We start from the raw sequence: 10,739 nt of genomic DNA on the forward strand, positions 1-10,739 counted from the left end.
CTTGTAACTGCTTGATTGTTGATTGGTGGATTCTTGGGAGTGGTGACCTTAAAATCACCCAGTGGGGTTTTTGCCTTGCGAGAGGTTTTCCCCATTTGTCAACAAATCACTATGTCAATTTAATTTCCGTTGTATTTAATTTAATTGGAGATTTGTTGGTGCCTTCGCGATTTGCATGTAATTTAACCTAATTAATCAACTGGGGTAATTGAATTAATTAACTGGGGTTAAGCTTTCTTAACCCAACACCAATTAACAACACGCATATGAGGCATCACATAAGATCACAAACTTTAGTGGTGAAGGTAAGGTGAAAAGTGTTTGGCAGGCTGATTGTACATAATGAATATTTGAAATGTATAAGGCCTCCCTAGAGGTTTTCTTAATTCGCTAAAGCTTTATCTATATAGTAAGTGACACAGTATTATATCTAGTCAAACTTCACTAGATCAAACTTGAAAGTATAACTAAAAAAAGAAGAAGAAGTAACATTAAAGTTATTTCAACACAAGCCAATGAAATGCACAGCATGCTCAACTATTCAAAGCTTCTATACAATGTAAGTAAACTTGCCTTATAACAAATATTTGATTATCTCTCTCTTGACTCTTCTATGCCATACAGCCCAAGAAGAAGAAAATAATACATGAATGGTTAAGAAAAGTATCAAGGAAGGTAAGTCTGGATCCTTCTCTAAACTCGAAAGCACCTACATTAAAAAAATCATTTGGAATGGTCATGGTCATAAAATCAAGAACAAAGCCTCCAACTATCATTCTCAATAGTCCACAAATAATTGTAATGTCACCAAATATCATGTTTGCATTGCTTGGCATTACAGTCCACATGGAACCTTATTTCAGATGTTGTTAACTTCATTCATAGAAATGAGCAATGAGCCTCTTATTTGATTTCCCTTTAAACCTGGAATCAAGAGGGGCACAGTTAGTAAAGTTACAAAAAAAAGACATTACAATAAATCAAACATGCTTCATAAATTCATGCATTGCAACTAAAAAATAATAACCAATTTAATTATTTATCAAAAAATATTAATAATTGTTCAATATTGCCTCAAATTCCTAATTAATTTAGTTTGGATTTCATCGACATAGAAGGGAAGGTTTTTCCTTAGTGTAGAAAACGAAGAATTTATTTGGTGTGGAAGACAATGATTCTCCTTGGCATTAAAAAGAAAAATATTCATTATTGAAGAAGTAATGAGTATTTCTTATCGATAGAAAATGAGTTTGAAACCTTATAAATAGGCACTATTGCAAAGGGTTTGGTGGCTTATGCCAATGTTCCTCCCATATAGGGAGAGGAAAAATATTGCTAGAAGAATATGTGGGTTTCTCAAAGAGTAATTTGGTAGATTTTTGGGAGGTTGAAATTAAGATTACTCATTGTTGTGTGTAGAGAGTTTGTTTGTTTCGTGAGTGTAAGAGAGTTATTGGGTGTATTGGGGCTTTGCATTTGGGAGGGTTGATTATTATCGTTGTAATCTATATCATTAGCAATGGATATTTTGGTTAGCCTTGCCCATGGATAAGGGCATAGAGTTGGGTGAATCACATTAAATATTGTTGTCTCTTGCAGATGTTTTATTTTCTTGTTTATGTGAATGCGCTTGTGCGAGACTCAAATCACAATAATTGATGTTACAGCTTCCGTTGTTGCATAACAATTGGTATCAAAACTCAAGGTTGGATCTTGGTAAAGTTAAAGAGAAAAATATGTCTAGAGCATCTTTGACATTGGTTCAAGGTAGATGTGTGCGCAAGTTTTGGCTTAGATGTGGAATCAATGATCAAATTGTTCAAGGAAAGCTTGATTGGATTAAGGCAAAGTTCTTTCAAAAAAGAATGAAGATTGCTTGATGTAATTTGAGTCAATTTGGAGATTTGTTGAATATTGCCTCAAATTCCTAACTAGTTTTGGTTTGGGTTTCCTTGATGTAGTAGGGAAGGTTTTTCCTTGGTGTAGAAAGGAAGGTTTTTCCTTAGTGTAGAAGAAAATGAATTTACTTGGTGTGGAAAACAAGGATTCTCCTTGACATAAAAGGAAAAATATTTCTTATTAAAGAAATAATGAGTATTCCTTAATTATTCCATTGTTAGAGATTGGATCTCTAGTAGCTTACTTTGCTTTCATTTGCTTGGTTGATGGTATTGAATTTGCCTTTAGAGCAAAATCGCAACAAGACAAAGCAAAGTTATCTTTGTGTTGTGTTGACAATCACACTTGATGGTCCTAAAAAATTAACTCAGGAACCAAATAAATGATGAAAACCCACTTAATTTGCCTCCTTAAAAGAATAACATTGAGCTCGAAACTCTAGAATACATAACACACACGCATAGTCATAGAACAGAATTTCTTCATAGAGAGAGAGAGAAATAGTAGGTTAGGATATGATATTTCAATTTTGTTCTTGAAAATTGAAATTATATCTAAGGAAAATTTTGTAATTAAAAATCTATGGGTAGGGATAATTTTTTTCCATAAGTTATAGTAATGTGAATTTTTTGGTAATTTTAGATTACTATAATGTTAGGTAAAAATAAAAAAACCAAAACCATATGGAAACATTACAGTAATATGACTGAAATGTGTATCACATTATGGCGAATCAAATGTCCCCTTAGTAATGTTGCGTCCACAATATCTTTATAACAATTTCACAACAAATTCTATGAGGCAAGTTGCCACTGGTTATAATTTGAACTCACCACTAATTAACTTCATTTTTTACTCACTAGTTACAGCTTGCTATGTAGGGATTTTTCGAAAATGTTGGAAATATACATTACTCTTTTACTTACAAACTTTAAATTTATTATGTCTTTTCGTGTTACCCATTTTGCATGGCAAATAGGGCCAAGGATGGGGGTTAAATCCTTCCCTCGAAATGGGTTTAGGTGTAGGAGTGGGTATTGGAAGACCTTGCTCTATTTATATATAAAAAATTAAAAAATTATTTTCAAAATAATTTTATAGGTTTTTATTTATACTACATATATACTTTTTAACTTTCAAACTTTAAATATTGATTTCTTTTGGCGTTACCCATTTTGCATGGCAAATAGGGCCAAGGATGAGGGTTAAATCCTTCCCTCAAAATGGGTTCGGGGGTTGGAGTGGGTGTTGGAAGACCTTGCTTTGTTCATATATAAAAATAAAAAACTTATTTTTAAATAATTTTATAGGTTTTTATTTATATCGCAAATATACTTTTTAACTTTCAAACTTTAAGAAATTGATGTCTTTTGATGTTACCCATTTTGCATGGCAAATAGGGCCAAGGATGGGGTTAAATCCTTCTCTCGAAATGGGTTTAAGGGTAGGAGTGGGTATTGGAAGACCTTGCTCTGTTTATATATAAAAATTAAAAAATTATTTTTAAAATAATTTTATAGGTTTTTATTTATACTACAAATATACTTTTTAACTTTCAAACTTTAAATATTGATTCCTTTTGGTATTATATTATTAAATTAATATTTTTATGATAAAGATTTAAATTTTTTATAATTTGTTATTGTTATATTGTTATTTTTTAATTATTTATGATTTTTAATACTTGAATTATTGTATTGCTATGTTTTAGAAATTTTTATAATATTAGAACTCAATTGTTTTTATTTTTTATTTTATTTTTATGTTTATGAGTTTAAAAAACACTAGTGTGGGTGGCACGTGCTACCTCTTGAGTGAAAAAAATTAAGATAGAATTTTTATTTAAAGAAGTATGAAACTATATAAGTAAAAAATGTATATTATACAAAGTTAATCTCATTCGTATAAGAATTTATTACCTATTTGCTAAAGACAATATCTACTCATTAAAAACTTCTAAGAATGATAACGAATATTATCATCTTCCAACAATAAGCAATTGAGTTTTGCTAAAACCATGTCACAATATTTAAATTTTTGCATTGAAAGATATCATATGCTATGATTGAAATTCTTCATCAAATACCTTCAACCATACACAATGAAAATTTTTTCATTCGTACTTTCTTCTTTATCATTCTACATGAGTCTAGGTGTAATCCTTAGTTTAATTAGTTTTTAATGAACACCCATTTTAGGCAAGAAAAAAAAAAAAAAAGAACAAGAAGAAGATCACAAAAGGCAAGGAAATAAAATACCTTATATTACTGTGTGTGCCAAATGAGGGGCAAATGGACTAGGCCTCACCTGGGCTCACAACTAATTTGAGGAGTGGGTATAGGATATCCCACAAGGGGTGATTCATGGCACAGAGGCCCAATGAGATCACTTTTCTCACTCTATTTGGGTATCTTTTTCCTTTCGCCCTCTCTCTCTCCCTTCCTCTCCTAATTCTTCAACCCCTTTCCACTCTTTCACCTCTCTTATTTATAGTACTCTGATTAGTGGGGTTTTATGGTTGTTTGTGCAATTAGTGCAATGAGAGGTCTAATGCTATCAGTTATAAGTTGCTGATTAGGTGGGAGTGGGGTGTAGCGAAGGTGGCTTTGGAACTTGGTTCCCATTTCAGTGCGTATGGCCGGCAGAAATGCTTAGGGGTATTGCCGGTCACGTTCATGGCGAGGTGCTCGGCAATTTATTTAGTATATGATGTCCAGTAATAGTTAAATCCTGGGTCAACACCCTGTGTGGGCTTTAGGTTGGTATCACAAAAAAAAGGGAATGGGATCAATGGGCCGTAACATTCGCGCCTGGGCTCAAGGCCCCAAATGGGCCTGGTCGTCTCGGGACCGTACAATAGCCCCCTCTTGATTCATGCCTGGCACACGGACAGAATCAAGAAACTCGGTGGGCGCATCCGTTAGAGAAGGCTAAGGGGTGGCAGTCAGTGCGGTTTCATAGACCTATTAATGCGCCATCAAAAGACGTGCCGTTTCGGCTCATTGGGCTTAGTTGTCATCATTACCTGACGGTTCGTGAACCGAAGACGTGCGTGTATCAGTTGGCGCCCATATGAACCCCTCGTTAATGGAGCCTCATTATTGCAGTTTCCACCGTTTCTTTCTTCCTTTGTCCTCTATAAATAGTTCATCCCAACTTATTTCTTCACTTTACAACTCTCCATTCTCAAAATTTTCCCTCTGCCAAGCATTCATCTGTGCACCCACTCGCCTACCCAGAGCCTTTCCTCCTAACTTAGAGCCCAAAGTAAGTTCCCTACCTCTCACTTTTTCTTCATCATCTTTCTTCACGCTTCCCTTTTCGGTTTTAGATTCTGGGATGGGGTATGCTTTCCTTTTAAACACTGCAGTATCCTTAGCCACGTTTAGGCAGAAATTTGACATTCCTAATGACGTGGAGGTGGCATATTGCCACGAAAGCGAATTCGAACTCCACAGAGGGGGTCAAACTGCCTTTTTTCCTCTAATGGCCGTCTTTGAGGGTGGGGTCAGGTTTCCCGTGGACCCCCTCTTATTAGACACACTTCGGTATTACGGGCTGAGCCCCGACTAACTACCTCCCAATTTTTACCGGGTTGTTAGTTGTGTAAGTAGGTTGAACCATACATTCGGTTTGCAGTTAAACCATCATGACATAAACCATATGTATAGCCTGTACAAGAACAAAAATACAAACTACTATTTAAAGGTTAGGGACATGTGGGTACGGCTGATATCATGCCTACCTGACTCAAATAGGAATTCTGCCGGGGAATACATCTGTTTGCGCCGCAACTGGTTTGCCGGGGACATTCCCCCTCCTCTTACTCGCCGCAAAGTGGGTTTGTATTAACTCCTGACCTTACTGCCCTCATTTGACAACTGTGCTTACTTACCTAAATTTCAATACACCCATATTTATGTTGATTTTTTTTTTGATTGCTCATACCGTCGTTTCTCTCCCTTGCAGACGGTAAAGTGTTTGTCCCAGATGTCAGAGTAGTCCACGTGAGGGATTTCAACTTTGTGCTTCGGTCCGAGATATTCGTTCACTAGGACGGGTAGCTCCGAGCATCCCACCTCATTCTCGGAGTTGAGCCAGTTTATTCCACCTAGCAACCTTATAAGTAAGCACTCCTGGTAGACAGTCCCCTCCTGTCTTATATTGACGTCCGTCACGCAAGCTTCTTGCTGCCGAACCTTATCGTAGGAGAAGCTCGGGAGATTGGCCGGCGTTACACTTGCTCGGATGAGTTAGCCCCGATACGATACGAATCGGCGGAACGCTTGTCCCGACGGCTCTAAGAACTCGCACACGCCTCGGTTGAGGAAGAGGCTCTCGTTCAAGAGGCCCCAGTTCCTGAAGCCCTTGCCCCGCCCGAAGGTCCTGAGATTCCCGAGGATCCCGTACAAGTTACCGAGCAAATCGCTGTTGACCTTACCGATCTCTCTGATACAGAATCCGACCAAAGCGTAGACATGGTGACTAGAAAGACCCTGACTATTGACCGTTTTATGCCCAGCGCCGGCCTGAGCCAGACGCCTCCCCCTCCGCCCCTACCGCAAGTCGGTCGAACTAGAAAAAGGCCACGTGCAACCGAGCAAGCCTCCGTGGTGCCGGGAGATACTCCTTCCTGGGTGCCTCCACAACCGTCCCAGGGCATCGTCACACAGGAGCCGCCGACTCAGACCGGGGTGGTCGTGGCCTCCTCCTCCAGGGCAGCTCGGCCTTGGTAGCCCACATTTCCCTTGGACGACGAACCGTTCCCCGACACTGCCAGTGTGCGGGTTTGGGAGAAAGGCGAAGGGGACCGTATTGCCCAGAGCTTAGCGCACGGGCTTCTTCTGCCCGAGGACATCCACACTTACGAGCAGGGGACGGAGGAGTCCATGGGGAGGAGGCTGCAATGGTTCACAATTGCGGTAACCTCTTACTACTTATCATTGATTTCTGTATGCTGTTATCACTTTTCATTGCTGTCGACCTATACACGGTTTTGCATTGACATTTGAAATTTTATCAGGTGGCCCAGTTGGCCCACGTGGTGGACGGTCGCATGAAGGAACTCTTTGAGGATGCTGACCGGGAGAGGGCGGCCAAAGAGACGGTCACCAAGGTGGCAAAAGAAAAGGCCAAGGCATTTGAAGCTGCCGAGAAGGCCAGGACGTTGGCGGATAGCAGATGCGCGGAGCTTCTTAAAAGGCTGAGCGAGATGGACGTCAAATTGGCTAAGGCAGAAAGTCTAAATACTGCCTATGCCGAGGAGCTGGTCGACATGAGAGCGGCATTGGGAGCAGCGGAAGAGAAATGGTACCAGGAGGGGTTTGCTAATACGGAATACTCGGTGGAGCCGGTGGTGCGCCAAGCTCAGAAGGTGGGGTTTGAAGCTGGCTAGCTGGCGGCCCTGCAGGCTACGGGGGTTCCTGAGGACTCTCCCCTTAGGAACCCCGGTCAAATACCCTTCCCAGTCCTTGCTCCAGTCGCGCAGAACCCCACGGCGCCTACCGATGTGGGGGACACAACTAGCTTTCGGGAATTGGTGGAACAGATAGACGCCCATATGGAGGCAGATTATGCGGAAGTCACTAGTGTTCCCCACCCAATCGATCAGCAACCAACCGAACGTGCCGCTGAGACGAGAGGAGATTAATCGAGAAGCCCCGCAAGTTTGCTACTATTTTATTCCGGTTAATGTTTTTGAAAGGTTTTATTCCCTTTTTTTTTTGAACTTCTTATGTCACCGGGCTATGGTGACTGAACAATTATTACTTTGTTTTGTTTTGTTTTTGGTATGGTCACCCGGTTTTGGTGTCTAGACAACCGTTTTATTCCTTGTATGCTTACTTGGTATTTGGTGTTTTTCGCTTGCTGAACGTTTGCTTTAACTAATCTCGTAGAGGTTTGCTCTTCATGATGTCTTTAACGCTATTTTTCTCTACTTGATGCCCCTCTTTCCTTTTTTTTTTTTTAATAATTAATTCCCCGAACGCTGGATAACTCGTATAGCGCCGAATATCGAGAATCTAGACCAAGGATCCTCTGTCTGACAGTGTGTGTGGTATCGGGGGCAAATTCATGTCCTCAGGAACATCAGACTCAGGTTTCCTCTCGCCTGGTGATGGATATCTAACCGGGGACAGGTTTCGGTCCTTAGAAATTTTTGACTAAGGCTTCCTCCAGATTGGTGATTGGTATCGAATCGGGGACAGGTTTCTATCCTTAGAAATTTTTTGACTAATGTCTGCCCGGTGATTGTATCGAACCGGGGACAGGGTTCTGTCCTTTGAAATTTTCAGGCTAAGGTTTCCTCTTGCCCAGTGATTGGTATCGAACCGGGGACAGGTTTCTATCCTTAGAAATTTTTTGACTAAGGTTTCCTCCTGCTCGGTGATTGGTATCGAGCCAGGGACAGGTTTCTGTCCTTAGAAATTTTCATGCTAAGGTTTCCTCCTGCCTGGTGATTGGTATCAAACCGGGGACAGGGTTCTGTCCTTTGAAATTTTCAGGCTAAGGTTTCCTCCTGCCCGGTGATTGGTATCGAACCGGGGACAGGTTTCTGTCCTTAGAAATTTTTTGACTAAGGTTTCCTCCTGTTCGGTGATTGGTATCGAACCGGGGACAAGGTTCCGTCCTTAGAAATTTTCAGGCTAAGGTTTCCTCCTGCCCGGTGATTGGTATCAAACCGGGGACAGGTTTCTGTCCTTAGAAAATTTTTGACTAAGGTTTCCTCCTGCCCGGTGATTGGTATTGAACCGGGGACAGGTTTCTGTCCTTAGAAAATTTTTGACTAAGGTTTCCTCCTGCCCGGTGATTGGTATCGAACCGGAGACAGGGTTCTGTCCTTAGAAATTTTCAGGCTAAGGTTTCCTCCTGCCCGGTGATTGGTATCGAACCGGGGACAGGTTTCTATCCTTAGAAAATTTTTGACTAAGGTTTCCTCCTGCCTAGTGATTGGTATCGAAGCGGGGACAGGTTTTTGTCCTTAGAAATTTTTCAAGCTAAGTTTCTGGATGCACGAGAATGATGGTCGTAGTGGGATCAACCAATAGAATCAAGCATGCGTGCATGGGTAGTTTTTCTATTGTCATTGAAGATTCGTGGCAAAGGAGTTGTCTTTAACTTTCAATGTGGATTACAACAGATTAGTGGTAAAATTTCTTAAGATTATGTACATTCCACGACCGAGGTAATGGCCTCTCATCCAAGTCCTCTAAGTAATATGCCCCCGCGCCCGCGATTGCAGTAACTCGGTAGGGTCCTTCCCATGTCTGGGCCAGCTTCCCAGAGTTCGTATCTCGCATGTTCCCCATCGCTTTCCTCAGCACCAAGTCTCCAGCACTGAACCCCCTTGTTTTTATGCCTCGATTATAACGCCGAGCAAGCTTTTGCTGATAATCGGCCAATCGTATGGTAGCAGATTCTTGGCACTCTTCTATCCAGTTCAAGTGTCCCATCATCAGCTCATCATTTTGGGCGTGGTTGAAACCTTCCATTCATGCGCTGCAAAGGTTTATCTCGATTGGTATCACTACTTCTGCTCCGTACGTTAAGGAAAACGGAGTCTCACTGGTTGATCTTCTCGAAGTTGTTCGGTATGCCCACAAAACGCTTGGTAGCTCCTCGGCCCGTCTACCTTTCGCCCCGTCCAGTCTTTTCTTCAGCCCACTCAGGATCACTTTGTTGGTAGTTTCAGCTTGACCATTGCTCTGTGGGTAGGCTGGTGTTGAATACCTATTCTTGATGCCGAGGTCACTACAGAAGGCGCGAAAAGCTTTGCTATCAAACTGTAGTCCGTTGTCGGATATTAGCGATTCCGGAACCCCAAACCTCGTGACTATGTTCCTCCACACAAATTTCTTGACGTCCGTGTCGCGAATATTGGCCAAAGCCTTCGCTTCCGCCCACTTCGTGAAGTAATCAACGGCCACCAATATAAACCTTCAGTTACCCGTTGCTTAGGGAAAAGGGCCGAAGATATCCAGCCCCCATTGCGCGAAGGGCCACGGACCGCTTGCTGGGTTCAGATGTCCTGCCAGTCGATGGATTAATGGGGCGTGTTTTTGACACTGTTCGCACTTTTTTACGTACTTGGCGGCATCCTTCTGCATTTGTGGCTACCAAAATCCCAGAGTCATTGCTCGGTGTGCCAACGAACGCCCCCCCACATGACTGCTACAAACCCCCTCGTGCAACTCGGCAAGAAGCTCGCCCACCTTCTCTGGGTGTAGGCATAAAAGGTACGGCCCCCCAAAAGATCTTCGATACAGCTTGCCGTCTGCCGATAACCAGTATCGAGGCGCTGTTCGGCGAGCCTTATTGGCCTCTCGCTTGTCACTCGGGACTCTATCCTCGGAGAGGAAGTCAATGATTTGGTCCATCCAATATGGACTGGGCTTCGTGATAGCAGCAACACCGACCTCGGAGGCGCCCACGCAATCTGTCGTTAAGATACTAGGCTCTGCTATCAGTTCCACTTTGATTAGCCGAGGAACCTCTTCCGTTACTGACAACGCTAACATGGCCAAGGAATCAGCATGCCTGTTCTGCGTCCGACAAACTTGGGACACCTTCATGGTATTAAACTTGTTCATAGCCTCCTTTGCTGACCACAAGTATGCTTTCATCCGGGGATCCCGAGCCTTGAATGTTCTATGCACTTGGCTCACAACCAACCAAGAATCCGAATGTATGTCTACCTCCCTAGCTCCCATCTTCGAGACAACCTTCAATCTGACGAGGAAGGCTTTGTATTCGGCTTCATTGTTAGAGGCTCTGAACCCCAGCCTAAAAGAGTGCTCCAACCTTATCCCCTCCGGGGTGATAATAACGATCCCGGCTCC

Source organism: Quercus suber, unplaced genomic scaffold (genome assembly GCF_002906115.3).
Source record: "Quercus suber isolate HL8 unplaced genomic scaffold, Cork oak 2.0 scaffold_513, whole genome shotgun sequence".
Taxonomy (NCBI): domain Eukaryota; kingdom Viridiplantae; phylum Streptophyta; class Magnoliopsida; order Fagales; family Fagaceae; genus Quercus; species Quercus suber.